At 45.2% G+C, this 15,049-nt stretch overlaps 1 protein-coding gene across 1 annotated transcript in view; it reads left to right on the forward strand.

Moving 5' to 3' along the window:
* The first annotated feature begins 13,016 nt into the window (after nucleotides 1–13,016).
* Nucleotides 13,017–15,049, forward strand: part of RGS6 (regulator of G protein signaling 6) — a 293,534-nt gene continuing 291,501 nt past the window's right edge. Inside the window, exon 1 of the mRNA XM_059819792.1 lies at nucleotides 13,017–13,065. The gene's annotated coding sequence lies outside the window, so the exon portion shown is untranslated. The remainder of the gene's footprint in view (nucleotides 13,066–15,049) is intronic.

The raw sequence follows: 15,049 nt of genomic DNA on the forward strand, positions 1-15,049 counted from the left end.
TCAGGTTACAGTCCAGATATTTTTCTGTCAAAAGCAAGTGGAGAGGAAGGGTTGGTGGTAGGAGAGGATATATTGACTTGCTTATATCCTGAAAAGGGGTATACACTGTAAGGGTTTAGTTTATACTCTGGAAAGACAAGAGGTTTAGATTTATCTGTGTGTGTTCTGGACATGCCCACGCTGTACTGTTTGTAGGTGGGTAGCCAGACCACCAAAGACTTCAGAGACTGAGTTACCACATTTGTCCAAAGAGCTGGGCAAGGTATCCGTCTCCCCTGCGTGGGGCAGACAAGGCAGCTGTGCCAGGTACGCTCAGGCTTGCGTGCTTGGGAGAGCCGGAGAGCCTGTCTTAGGACACAGACTGTAAGCAGTGTGGAGTGAGAATTGTTTACCTTTGTTAAAAAGTGCCTGTCATAACAGTCCCTAGTCCCAGTCAGTCTATGTCTGATAATATAAATGTTTAATGAGAACTTCTAATGCTCTATTTTTTCCTCCCTTATGCATTGCAGTATTATTTTATGTTCACTAAGTCCTGAGGAGGTGACGACACGGAAGAAAGCAGGAATAACGAGGATTGTTCTGTACAGCTGAGCATTGCAGACAGAAGGTAGTAATTTGGTGGGGGGAATATGAACTACGAATTCTGTGTTTCTGAACTGTATTTATGTACTCTGTACTTATGAGCCATAGTTCATGTATGAACTATGGATTCTGAATTCAGAATATGAATTTTGCAAAGCTAGACCCAAATCTGTGTTTAGGAACGCTGCTATAACTTCTGGACAGTAAAGAAAATGAATGTGTAAGCGTTTCTAGTGCCAGACTGAGACATGCTGTTTTGTTGCTCCATCATCAGCAGAGTTAGCAGTTTTCCTGTAAACATGATGCAAGTCTCCCTGTTTCTTTCCAGAGAAATGCATAATTCCATGTTGAAATTATGGAGGAAATAACTTACGGGACACGGGTGCCACAGTCAAGTGTGAGAATATGAAAGCTGGTGGAAAAACTGGGCACTGTGTATATGACAGCGAACAACAAAAGTGTTCAGGGATCCCCTTTTTCCTGAACTTTCCCACATTCATTGTGGTCTGTGATGAACAGACAGCGAAGGGCTGGGCTGAGCCCCCCTCCTCTGGTCTGTCCGAAATCCTGACGCACCGTGTAGGCAAAAGGAATGGGAGGCCATGCTTTTATCCAGGCATGGAGGGTCAGAGCTGACCCTTGGTGATGGGGAGTAGTGGAGCAGGGGGCATGTGGAGAGAGTCACATCTGAGGAGAGCAGGCATATCTTGGCAGTGGAGAATGAACGAACGGTGCCTTTCAGACTGAGCTTCGATGAAGAGAATTAATTAAGAACAGAACTACCTGCTTTCCAAAAATAAAAGGTAGGAAAAAATTATTATGAACAGCATTGCATTTGCTTCCCAAATAAAGGGAGAATGAGAAATAGGAATCCTGTTGGAACACAAAATTAGTCAAGGTCTTTATTTCCAGAGACTGTTAATTGCAATAAACAGCAGCCTACATGCAATGTCCCAGGTTTGTGAAAGCACAGGTTTAAGTAGAGAAGTGCATTTCTTACAAAGGGGACATTGCCATTTTCTTCTTAATAATGAGGTTGGGCAAAATGCAAGGTGCTAATAGCTACCTATATATATATATATTCTCAGCATCTGTAGTACCTTTTAAAATTAAGGCAGAAGCACTGAAGGAAGAAGAGACTGAGTAAACCGTGCGGTGCGCTGGGGAGTTTTTGTAAAAGGGTAGTACTTACATGTGTGGTAACAACCAGATGGCACAACACTTCTGAAAAGAGGATTTTACTCGCCATTCTTTTCCACTGGCTCTGGATATTTTTCAGCAGTTGCTGTAGGAGTGTCCTCTGTGTAAATAAAGTTGTGGGACAGACAATGGGAGGCTTAAGACTACAGCACATTCCCATGGCCTCTATGACACCCCATGGTATTTTTCCCTGCCTAAGGCTACTTAGAACCTTAATCTGGCTTGGACCAAAAATGCTTCCAATGTGGAGGTGGGTCTAGCTGCTCTATTAAAACCAGATAATTTCCAGCTATGTGAAACTCCCTGATAAGGCAGTCTGTTAACATTTTGCCAAAGTTTTCTTCTTAAACTGCAGTAGCTAAAACTTGAATACCTGCATAGGAAACTTTTTAAAAATGCTGGTGCATATCAACATTTCAGTGGGGAAAAAAACAGCTTTAAGACAGTCAGGTGAAAACTAGGAAGATATCTCCCTACAGTGGATTATATCATGACCACAATAGGATGGTCTAAGGCAGCAAGTGAAGGGGTCGGGAAGATAAAACCTGGGGTTTTGATTAGTCTCTCTCCTGTTTTTGTTTCTCGCGTTTTCTTTGCTGTTATCAGTTTCCTTTTCAGGAGTTTTTCCTTACAGTCAGCAGTTGTAGCTAGCAATGCAGTGTACAGGCACTGAAAATTTTCATCTGCAGGGTCCGTCAAAGAGAAAAATTGTTTGCTATTACTAACAGACTAAGCCTGTTATCCCTGCAGCCAATGCTGCATGCAAAAGGTATCTTTGAAGCTGGTCCTATTTTTTCCTAGTGTAGTAATTTGTGTTGCTGTGTATGAAAACTGTTATGCATTGAACTGCTGGTCTCATTATTTCATTTTAATGGTGTTGCAAAGCTAGAAACCTTGGATTTCTTGAGATGTCCTATGTGACATCTATAAGGATGTTGCAATATAAGGGTATTTTTTGCATTTTCCTTTTGCACTTTGCTTTGTAATTTTTACCACTTTCCTTTAAAAATATGTAACAGGATAGGTCATTAAATGTCAAAAAAGAAGCATTGAGCCCCCAAGATTTAAGCGAGCCATGGTTCAGCCCACTTTTTCTATGCTTGGTTTCTTCTCAGGAAACAATCCTGAAGGCTAATGGTTTGTCCAAAACTTCCATGAGGGTTCAGAGTGCTTTGCAGAAACAAGTCCCTTCTGACTAAAGTCCATTATCTGATTTTCTTCTCCCCCAGCTCCCACCCTTTAACAGCTGGTCTGAGCTGGTTGTCCAGGCCCTCCCCAAAAGCAGGAAGAGAGGGTGTCAACTCCAGAGGGCAACACATCCCATCGTCAAATCTGGATCTAAAACAGGTGAATTACTTGCCTCCCGGTGACTATAGAGAAAGTCTGGGACATTGTCTTAGAGGAGGACCTAGCTTTTTACCCGGCCGAGGTCATAAGGTGAATCAGTCACTTCTTGTAGGAGAACAGTCCTACTACCTGGGTCCATGCCCCATCCCCATCAGATAACACGGTCCTTCAAGGCTGAGCTGGAGAATAAGCAGAGTATTTTTAGCTTTGTTTGGAATTAATTTCTGATGATCTAAATTACTGTGAAATTGACTGGAAGATTAACGTACACACTGGTCTAGCAAAGACCAACAAATGCATCCGTTTTTAAAAAGACGCACTGCCAGGGAAGTCAGGGAAGAGCCAAGGCTGGGTTTTGTCATGGAGCATAGGATTTTAAACCGTGGATTAAAAATGACAACTGCTGAAAATAATGAAAACCAGACAACTCACTTAAAACATGTGGGCAGGGGCTTAAGTGTGGAGGCTAGAGGGTAGGACAGAAATAAATATGCAGAAAGAAGGCAGAGGTAATAATTTCTGTTGCATCTAAAATGAGCTAAAAATGAGTAGCCTTTTTCAGAGGCAGTCTTGCCCCCCTGTTTCAGCTGCAGAGTCATCTTCATTTGTTGCCTTTGTTTTCCATCAGGTCTGCCAGCCAAATTGACCTGTTCTGTAGGCACACGGCCACTAGATCAATCTGATGGAAGTGAGGGCAATGTGTAGCCAGGACCTGGGTGAGGAGAGAGCATTTTGGTAGCAGGTACCTGTTAGGTCAGTGGTATACTGAACTGCGCTCCTCACCCCAGCGGACCGGTGAGCTGGACTGGTTGTTGGAAGCTATATCCACGGGGGTAGCACTGGGTAAACGTGCAGCTCCTTGCAGATGTGGACAGGACGGTAAAAGTTTCATGTTCATTGAGAGCTTTCAGAGCTACAAAACAAAACAACAGCATGAGATCTACCAAAGAACAGAAACTTGGCTGTCATTTCAAGGTGGCGTCTGAGCTCCCAGATAGGCTAGATCTCCAAAGGTGGTTGCTACACTTTTGATTCTTGGTATTTTACTTACACCGATTCAGTTTGGAAAGTCCACGAATCAGACATGCAGAAGCAAGGAAGACTTAGCCTACTCAAGAGGTAAAGACACTGGAAATACTTTTGTGTTTTCCTGATCATTCCAAAAACTGAATAGTCGAGCATCTAGGAAGAGAGACTTTCCTTCATATTCTGAAAGGATGAGGACCAGCTGATTATAACAGAGTGAAAAGAGCTCTGTTTTTTTAGCATGTGTGGGTAGATTATAGCTCACAGCCACATGAGCTGATCTGTGGGCCTTTTCTAAATATGTTCCAACTGTCATGGAGGGAATTATCCCTTTGTACAATATGGGGTTCAAAGGAGCAAAACTGTAGCATAAGGTCTCTAAGTCACTGCAAATACAAAGATTTTACTCAAAGTGAGGTGGTCCAATGGAGTATTAATGTTTCCATGTTTCAATATTTATGCTTTCCTGTGTGTTATTGCCATCAGCGGCTGAGCTAAAATCTGAGAAACCTTTTCGGAAGGGAGGACAATGAGAGACAGGCAGTATCTAACAGAGTGACTACCTTCTGTGAATGCTAATTCATGCTAAAAGTGTACCTCAAGATATTTCCCGCAATTAAATATTTGAATGAAACATGAAATTTGCTTTGCTCAATCTCCGTTGAAGTCTGAATCCCATTAATACTTTAATAAAAGAATTTCCTGGCAAAAAGAAAAAAAAAAAGGAAGGAGTTTTAAACAACTATTTTGCAGAAGGTAAGTTGTGAACTTGTAGATATTTGTACCAAAAATGTGATGCTGAGTTGCATTAGCAGATGATACTCAAACAGTAGTTATAGCTATTTCATTGTCAAAATGTAAGGATGAGTTGCATGAAGTTCCGCAGAGGATTGCTCTAGGTCTGGTGGTATTCATTAAATTCATTAACGAGCTGGATGATGACACAAAGAGAATCATTATTAAATTTGCAGGTAATTTAAAGCAGCAAGAGACTGCAAGTAAGATTAGAAGCTACGATTAAAATTCACCAATCTGATAAATTGCAGGTATGATCTGAAAAATGTGGGTAGCATTCAGTATGAATAAGAGCTGCATTTAGACGAGAATGAGGAACTGCAGAAACACAGGACAGCAAGGAACTGTTTTCACAGCATTTTTGTGGGAAAATATTTAGCAGGCTTCCTATACCACAGATTGAACAGGAGACAATAATGCTGGGCTAGTGCGAAAAAGGGGAACGCCACCCTGGGCTGTCTGTGCAGGTGCAGAGTGCTCTGTTCAGCACCTGTGAGGCGTCAGCAAGAACGGTGTATACGCTTGTGGACACAAGAAAAATGTGGAGCAGCTGGAGGTGGTCCAGAGGAGGGCAATCAGAATGGTGAGACATTGAAAAAAACAAGCTGTAAGGAAAGAAAATTGATGCTGTCTAATCTGATACAGAAAAATGGGTAAAAGTCTTAAAAAATGTGAAATTCTGCTCCAAAGAGAACAGTGGTAGTCTGCTTTCTACAACTATGATGGAGGACAAGGAATAATGGGCTCCAATTTTAACAAGAGAGATTCATCTTCAATATTAGGATGAAACTTTGTACAGATAGTGTTTCACTAAACATTAGACTAAATTTCCTGGAGTGTCTATGGCATCTCCAGCACTGAATGTCTTTAAGGACTTGTCAGGTGTAACTTAGGCATAGCGGAGCCTACCTTGAGCAGTGGGACAGACTCAGTGATTTTCAGTCCCTTTCTGTGCTACAATTTGATAATAAGAAGCAGGAAAAAAAACCCCAAACCACTGAGTAATTTACATGTTTAGTTAAAATTAACTATACCATTCTGAATATGCATCACTGCAATCAGCTTCTGGGAAATTTAGCCTTCAATCTCTAAGAATGCAAGCAGGAACAAGTTGAAAATTTCAGACTTCAACTTGTCAAAATTTGGGCAGATTTTCACAGAATTGCATATCCTTGTCACCAAGGCCCATCTCCCTGATACGTTTTTAACAATAGCCTCAAAACATGGGCATATTCAGTTATAAGAATATATTTAACATGGGCAAAAGCCTTTTTTCATCAAATCTCCTTGGAGAGAGTTAAACTTTTTGCTGAAACATAAAAAAAAGAGAGAGAAAATAAGAAGCCAGTCTTGTGCCAGTCCATAAAATGAAACGTTTCGGCCCAAGCAGTTGGAGAATGGCAGAATTTCAACCATAGTTATTTACCTGCAAGTGGATGTGAAGACCCACTGTTTCATTAGAGTTTATAATGCCCTTTGAGATCCTGACATGAAGTGTATCACATCTTTGAAAGATTTGTGGAGTTGTTAATGGTGATGCAGATCTGAAGCAGTTTCTTGGATAATTAGAAAAAAATATAATTAAACCTGTGTTTTTTAAAATAGGCCCTATGCATTATTTTGAATTATGCATTGTGCAAGTGTGTTGTTCTCACATTCTAGTTTAACAGAGCAGAACAGTTTGAAATGTGTTTTAATTGAACTGGGCTGTATCAGTCTCTTTATCGTCATAGCTTAGCAGGCTGAGCGTTGAAGGAGTGTGTTTCAAGGAGAGTGCTGCTGGCCAGAGAGGTGGAAGGCGAGACCAGAACTGAGCCCTGGGATCCATCTCATATTTCACACTGCTGAGATTTGCAAACTGGCATCTAGATTCCTGGCCTTGTAGGCAAGGGGGATTCACAAAGCTAGGGAAGGTTGACTGCAGTCCAGTGAGGCAAACCTTCTTATGGTCTTCTTGTGCTCAGCAGAGAGAAAGAAAGATTCTTTCTGGCACAGCTGTAAGCATCCGAAGTTACGTTCCAGCTTTGTATCTCCAACTGTCTCTACCCACTGTCTCTAGTGAGAGCCTAGAAAAATCAGGTTTCCTAGGCTAATATCTGTTTTTTGAGTCCTTCTGCCTCCCACCTCCCACTCATTTTAGTGAGTGCTGCACAACTGACCGCCACTCAGCCAGATCTCCTCCATGTGCAGTACTTTCTCAGCAGCAGACAAGCTGGAACAATAATTGAAAAGTAATCCATTAATAGTCACTTGAATTTGAAAGTGACTTTTAGAGACTTTTCTTATTCATATTGTAGAAATGTTTGACTGCTCAGGCTTTACTGCTGTTAATGGAAAAAAAAAAAAGAAACAAAATTAAGTAGCTGAATATTCACCAAAAGCAAATGTCAAATGCTAAAATCCCCTGCCAAAACCAGAAAATGCACTGTGATGTTTAGCTACATAAATTGGCCAAAGAGGGAGAAATGGCACCATGTGATTTAGATAAATCATCCACACCCCGTAAATTTTTTGTAACTATTAGAGAAAAGATTTCATATATAAAAATGTGTGTGTACACAAAGTGAATATATATATATAAAAAACACAAACACACAGATGTGTTTCAATACTTGAACTGTGTTGGTGGGCACTATAAATCTTCCAACTACAGAAAAGAAACATGTTTTATGGTGATGTTTGCAGTTTCTTCCATATGTTAAATGCTTTTTCAAAAGCAGGAGATGATATATTTTCTGCTGTGACAAATGCATGGTTTAATAAGACACAGATAAATAGTGGTGAGAGAGTGATATAGCATACAAACAGCATGATCAGGGCTATGAAAGGCACATACTGTATCTTGATAGTTTTAAGAGTTTTTTTAAACACATTTCATGCCTTCCTCCACACTTCAGGCTCCTCATTCCCACTGCGCAGCAGCTCCCATCACAGCTTATGTAATTAATCATCATAAAACCTATTTCAAATAGAAAATATCCACAGAAAACTTTTGCAGTATGGCAGAAGAAAATAGCCAAGGATGTTGTGATTTATTCCAAGTAAGTATTCCTTGCACACATTTTCCAGTCCAGTAGGTACAGACTGACTGGAGAAAGCACGAATTCTATGGAAATTCACACATTTCTGCCACTTAGGGCAGTGAGTTTTCATAATACTTGAACACTCAATGTGGCAGAAGTGGAGGCCCTACCTGGTCCAGGAAAAATTTACAAGTTCTGATCAGGTCGACGGAGTCTGGGCAGAAGGCTGTTCTTGACTAAAGGACAGAAAAGAAGAAACATTGTTAGATATTAGGGAACTGATCTCCCGGTGAACTGAAAAAAGTGGTGGAGAGATCTTAGCAGATTCCTACCTGTTAAAGACAGAAAACCCTAAAATCCCCTCTAAAGACCCACCTTTAGCACAGGAAAGAATGAGACTGCTAGTCTCCTCACTCAGCCGGTGCTCTGGTTTGTTCAGATATGTGGTTTCCAAGGCAGGAGAGAAAAGGATGCCTCTGCTGTGCTTGAGCAAGAACCAGAATATTGAGGAAACTGAGTCTTTCCCCTTCTGATTGCTCTTGGTCCATTTTGGGAGCTTCTTTTACACAAACCTCTGTTTAATACTTCCAGCAAACAAGGTCTTCTAGACCATCCCAGGTGTATTTGCAAAGACTGTGAATTTTGCTTTTTACAGTGTTCTAATGCTGTTCTGATATTTCTAGCTTTATAGAAAAAAATTATTCCCAATACTTTTGGGTTTGTGATTTCCCTAGATCCAAGGCTTAAGTTCCTCCACACCTGATATTCACCATCGTGTTTTTTTTTTTTTCCCTGATGGTAACAAGTCACTCAGAAGTTTGTCAGAAGTCGTGCAAAATTTAAGAAGCATTAGAGCTGACACAAATTTCATGTTTGCAAAGACAGCTGAAATCCCTTTGCACCAAGGGAGGAATTCAGTGAAACTCAACAAGGCCAGCGCACGCTGGCTCTGAATGATTCCTATTAAGTTGTCTTTGTTCTTTTAGCTTGCATGATCCTTGTAGATGTAGAAGTATACATTTGGCTTCATGCTGTTGAACTCATGGCTCAGAAACTGCCAGTATACATTACCTGCGTTCTTCAGCCTGACATGTTCAATTTCTGCCAAACATGTTACCATGGATCAAAGGAAACCTCTTGTGGGCTGAGATCCCCACGGGAGAATTCTCCCTGCAGAGAAAGCGCTCACACTCGTATAAACCTGGCAGATGTGGCAGCACCTCCTACGCTGGCTTCCCCTCCGTAGAAGGGTATGCAGGAAGGACTCGGCACAGCAAGGCTCCCCATACTTGAGTCTCCAATGATAAAATTTCCTGAGAGTCTCTGAGATGGAGGTGGAAGGAAGAACCATCTTTCTGCAGACCTAACGTGTTTTGGGGCTGCATGGCTGAAATCAACCATTTTTCTAATTGCTCCCTTTTTCTGCTGAACCCATATGGAACATAGCACACACAATAGAGTGCCGGGAGTTTTTAAAGTATACTTCCATAACAACGAGCTAGGAATCACAGAGGGGCACCATGAAACAGTAGTTGAGAGTACCATATGTAGTGCACAGGAAAAGCGAGAGCAAACATCACTCGACCCGCCATTTATTGGTCACAATGACAAGATGCAGAATAACTTTTTCCTTCTGGTAGGTGAAGTAAGGTAAGCAACATTAACAGCACCCCACAACTTGCTCCCGCTGAATGCTAGCATGAGTCTGTACTGCTTGTAAACTTCCAAATTTGCTAGTCAATTTAGCCACCAATTCCATACAGTTAATTGAATGTTTACAAAACAAAGGATCCTTCTGTAAAAAGGCTGAGGAATTCAAGACTGCTGCCACAGCCCCATACTCAAAAATGGACCATGAAATAAGCAAAGGGCTTTGAGCTTACATTTAAAAAAAAAATCTACAATATGTGCCATAAAAGATGTGCTAAAACCTCCTTAAAACTACAAAGAAACTGTGCCATAACGACTGCCTGAAACAAAATAGGAGAGGGGAATTAATCTACCAGCTAAGGTCTTACTTAGTTTGCTTTAACAAAGTCTGTAAAGCCTATTGCTCTGTTGTTCTAATGATGTAGGCTAAGACACAGGAGATAAGAAAAGCCAAGACACTGAAAGCTGTTGTAAAACTAGGTCACTGTTGAATTAAACATTTTATGAAAAATAGAACCTACCGTGAACAACTCTGAAAACCTCTTTGCTTTTTTCATGCACTCAGCCAGAGAGAGGCACTTACTCCGCTTTACTGCTTTCATGGGAAAAAGCACCGGTTTAGTGACGTCTCGGCACCCACCCCCGAGCCAGCAGCTCCATTTTTTCTTGTAATTAACAGCTATTGAATATTTATGAAGTAAGTGCCACGGGGTAACACTTAGTCATCGGATCAACAACGCTGTTGGTTTGCAAACTGAAAGGAAAGCACTAAAGCACTGGCCAGACCTCGGAGCACCGCAACCACCACAGCTGTACCGGCTTCTGCTTTTCAGCGTTCCCTTCCAGCACCGGGAGAGGAGGATGCTACTGGCAGAAAGTTAGCCACATCGACTCCTTTTTTCAGACAATCACAGGGGAACATGCTGTGCTGTGACTCTCGTCACCGTGTGAAGAAGCTCTTGAAATACCCTGGAGACTCCCACTGAGCTGTGAGTAAGAGTTGGCACAGGCCCTGTGAGTATGTACAACTCTAGGGTCATAGCCGCTATACTCAGGGGTTGAAAGTTGTACCTTTCGAAGCTGATAAAATGACCCCTTAAGCAAGGAGGGTAATACAACTTTAGGAGAGTATTACTAGGTGTGGGGGAAGTTTTCTGCTGCTGCAGTCTTCAGTAGAAGAGGGGATAACTTTATCAAAGGTGTGTTTTGGTCATTGAAATCAGTCTCTGTGACAAAGTAACGCTGACCAAATATATTAGCAAAAATGAAAATCTAGCTCGGCTTCTTTCGGTTTTAATGATGTCTCATTACTGACCAGTGATGTTCTAACCCTAGTGTTGACCATGGTGGTCTCTTCTAGCTTTAAGATCTCATCATAAAGTACAGCGGAGAGGGGACAATAAAACTCCGTCCTCCTGGCTGGAAAACGCGGAGCAGTCCTTCGCCATTCGTTCTCCCTGAGCAGAACAAGGCATTTCAGATGGAAAGTCTATTTTCCACAAACCTTTCTGTACGCACTTAGTTCTACATCAGCTAGAGATGTCCCACTGATCTAAAGGGAACTGTTCCTGCATCTCTAATCACACTCATCAAACCACTGGACTCTCCCACTGGGAAAGGGGTTAAACTGAGAAACGATCTCTGTGATGAACCAAGTCCTACTACATTGTTTTCAGCGTAAGGATCAATGCAAATAAAACCCTAGCTTGGTTTCTTTTGGTTTTAATTATGAAGGGAATGACAAGCAGTTTAAATTCAAACTTGATATATATGGAAATATTCTTAGATTAATTTTATTTCAAAAAAGCATCAAAAAATATCATGGGATGTTTCAGAAGTGCAATCTCTTTGAACAAAAAATCAGGAAATAAATGCATAGTCTGTGCTGATGAAGGACCTTTAATACAAAGTGAGCACAGGCAAACTGCATAGGCTGGAACCTGTCGTTTGCAAGACTAAGAAAGGGGTAGCCAAGAAAGGTAAAGAAAGATGGAGATATAGATCCAGTAGAAATGGAAGCTATGCAGAGTTGCACCAGGAATATCTTTTTCTTCAGAGTTTATCGTTTGAATTATTGCAGCAGTTTCACCTTTTGCATCACCAGAAAGTCAACGTCCTAAGCAAGCCACGACCATAACATAACAGGACATCCCTGTACAAGGTGGTTTTTGGTGACCATGGGCAGGCTTATCAAACATAAGCCCGGTTTTGATAACACCCAAATGAGGTAAACCTCCGGGATGTTAGGAAAGGGGGGAATATGGACGCTGCACAAGGGTTTAAAAGACAGGGTATATAAGTTGGTAAAGTAGCCTTTCCTCTGTGGAGGTGGCAGCTTTGCTGCGAAGAGTTTCAACTTCAAAAATAAGCCTGACGTGTGGAAACCAAACCTTGGAACTGCAGAAAATTTTGGCAGAGACGGGCGCGGATGCCTGCTGTCAAGGGTCTGGCTCAGCGCTTTCCAGCACAGCTCTCTCAGACTTGAGGGTCAGTTTTGGGCCGGGTGGGCTTAACTTGCCTTCTGGAGGAAAAGTGAAGGAATAAAATTCCTATCCTATCCAACAGGGAAATTGGTGGAGAATATCCGTAGGAAGTATCCAAGCTGCTTTGCACACCGAATTAGTGCATGGACACTCATCCTAGCCCAGCGATGGCTTTTGCCCATGTGACAGATCTGCTTCAAAGAGCTGGGTCTCTCGGCGATTTTGTTTAAGCTGTGGTGCCTGTTATGACTGATAATGGTGTGCTGAGTCCTGGGCTCCTTGTCACCCCAGGCTTTAGCTGGGAAATCCCCCGCGTTCGAAGAGCATGGCCCAGAGATAAGGCTTTTGTGGTTACAGATGGAAGAATCAGACCTAACGCTTCAATCACGCGATACAACGCATACAGAGGAGCGCAAGGCAGGTGTAAGGCCTGTCCTCGGCTCCTTGCCTTCCTTCAGAGCCGCGCCGAGGTGGCGGGGTGGGTGGCGGGCTGAAGTTTCCCCGCGTCATCGGCAAAGGCCGGTAGGCTCAAAACTGAGGGGAAAGCGGCTTCCCCCGGTGCCGGGCGGGGGAGCTCTGCCCGGGCGGCCCGCAGCGGGCGCTGCTGCGGCGGGGCCGGGGCCGGGGCCGTCACCGCCCCCGGGGCCCCGCCCGGGCCGCCACCCCCGCCCGCCCGGCGCGGGCTCGGCGGAGGGTCGGGCGGCGGCAGCGAGGGGCCGGCCGAGGCGGGGGCCGCGGGGTGCCCGCGGCGCTCTGGTGGCAGCGTCGCTCTCGCCGTCCCCGCCGCAGCCTGGGGGGCGCTGAGGAGAGCGAGAGCTTTTTGGAAGAGGCGCGGAGAAGAGCCCCGGGGAAACCGCCGGCCCCGCCCGCAGGCTCACGCCATGGTGCGGGCCCCCCCCCGTCCCTGAGGAGAGGCGAAGCGGGGGGCGGCAGGGGACGGCGGCGGCGCGGTTGCTAAGGTAATGAGAGTGGGCTGCAGGCAGGGCCGGGGCAGGGGCTGCTCTCGTCGCCGTGATTTTCCTCTTTATCCGCAGCCGTTCGGCGGAGCGGTTGCTGCTCAGCTCTGCCCCTCCAGCGGGGTCCCCGTTCCGGTCCCTCCGCGGAGAGCGGAGCCCCGAGCCCCGGCCCGGCGGGAGGGGGTGCCCGGGCGGCCCTGAGGGGGGAGTTTGCTCCGAGTTGGTGGTAGCGGACAGGTGCGGGGCCGTGCGTGTGTTGCATATGTGTCTGTACATACTGGCCCGCGCCGCTGGGCGGGCGGGGGGAAACTGTGCCCCTTCCCGGGCCGTGCGCCCCGCCCCCCCCCCCCCCCCCCAGCGCACCGCGGCTGCGGGACGTCCTCCTGTGGGGGCCTCGAGGAAGGGGGTTCGGCCTCCAGTCACGGCCCGGGGCGCTGGAGGCGCCTCGGCTCCGTCCCGGCGGTGCGGGGGTGCCCTCTGCCCTCGGGGCTCGGTTGGCGTTCAGCGGCCTCGTGTCCCAGCAGGTACAAGGGCTGCGCCCGGGAGCCGGGGCTCGGTGGCGACACAGGGCAAGTTGTGGTGGTCTGAAACCGCAGAGCTTTTCGGGGGCGGGGGGCCTCGGAGGAGGACGAGGAGGAGCAAGCGCTGGGGTACGGCTTGAAGGGGGAGCTGCTGCCCCGTGGGAAAACTTGGAAACTGTTTCGCTACGGCCGCGTATGGCAATAACGCACTTTCATCTGCCGACGGAGTGCGTTTGCATGAGGACAGATCTCGGTGTGTGAGAGTAAAGCTGCCAGGCGCCCTCCTCCCAGCGCCTTAATCTCCTCTGACACCAAGAGCATCTCCTTAGTCACTAGCTGCGACGGCATCAACAGAGGGATAGGTTGCGGGCCAGCGAGGAGCTTCAAGTGTTTTTTTCTGAGGAAGATGCAGATTTTTGCATAGATAACGGCACGCTGCCGCTTGCGCGGTGCGGACATAATCGCAGTCGGGGCTGCCGCTGCGGGGAGCAGAGGACGCCCGTGGCGCTGGGCTCGTCGTCCCGTCCGCACCGCCGCTGCTCGGGCCGCCGGACGCAGCCCTCGCTGGGACGGCCTGGGTAAGTCGGGGCTCGCTTCGGCTGACCCCCGAGGGGCTCGCCGGAACGGCGTCCCAGTTGTAGCCTGGGAGCTGCAGGGCGGCGTGGCACTTCCCGATGCTGCCCTGGAATTAAAGATGATGGGTACGCAGGATTGCTCTTGATTGTTTTTTGTTTGCTGACTGCCAGTCTGTAGAGATCGGAAAGCAGGAAAATCTGCCTTTGACAAATAAAGCCATGCTGGGAAACTCACCTTTGTGTTGGCATGTTACACTGTATATTGGTGGCTTCCCACCCCGAAGAAAGCTACGTTTCATTTGTGTTTCTCTTTCTGTGGGAAGTGCTTTGAGAGCCGTGAGTGTGAAAAGCGCTTTGTAAAGGTACAGTGTTATTTGTAATTGCTCACAGTGAAAGAGGTTAACTGTAGTTCGAACCTTTGGGGATTTAAGGCATTTGATATCATCATCAGTATTCTCCAAGGTTGTGTATATTTGCTACCATCCATTTCTTTCTTTCTTTCTTTTTTGTTTTTGAATGCCATGTTTATCCTGATCTTGCAGGTGGGAAGAACTAGCAATTGTTTGCTGTGTAGTTACAATCCATAATACTTTCTCACCAGCTGACTGGGAACACTTTCACCGTACTTCTTCGTAAATGTGCTTTAAAAAGAGGTCAGATATTGAAGAGCAGTTATTGACTTGGGGGCATATGGTTACAAGCACAGAATAATACTGTTCATTGCTTGAATGTGTGTGTTAAATGCTGAAGAAACTGTTTAGACTCAGCCAATATTGACTTTATTTTTAGATGAGCTGTTCCTTTTTCTAATGACCTGACTAATAGAATAATTAATGGCAAACATTCCAATTTCTTTCCTAACTGGCTGCAGGTGTAGTGGAGTTCAGATAG

This window comes from Gavia stellata, chromosome 7 (genome assembly GCF_030936135.1).
Source record: "Gavia stellata isolate bGavSte3 chromosome 7, bGavSte3.hap2, whole genome shotgun sequence".
Classification (NCBI taxonomy): domain Eukaryota; kingdom Metazoa; phylum Chordata; class Aves; order Gaviiformes; family Gaviidae; genus Gavia; species Gavia stellata.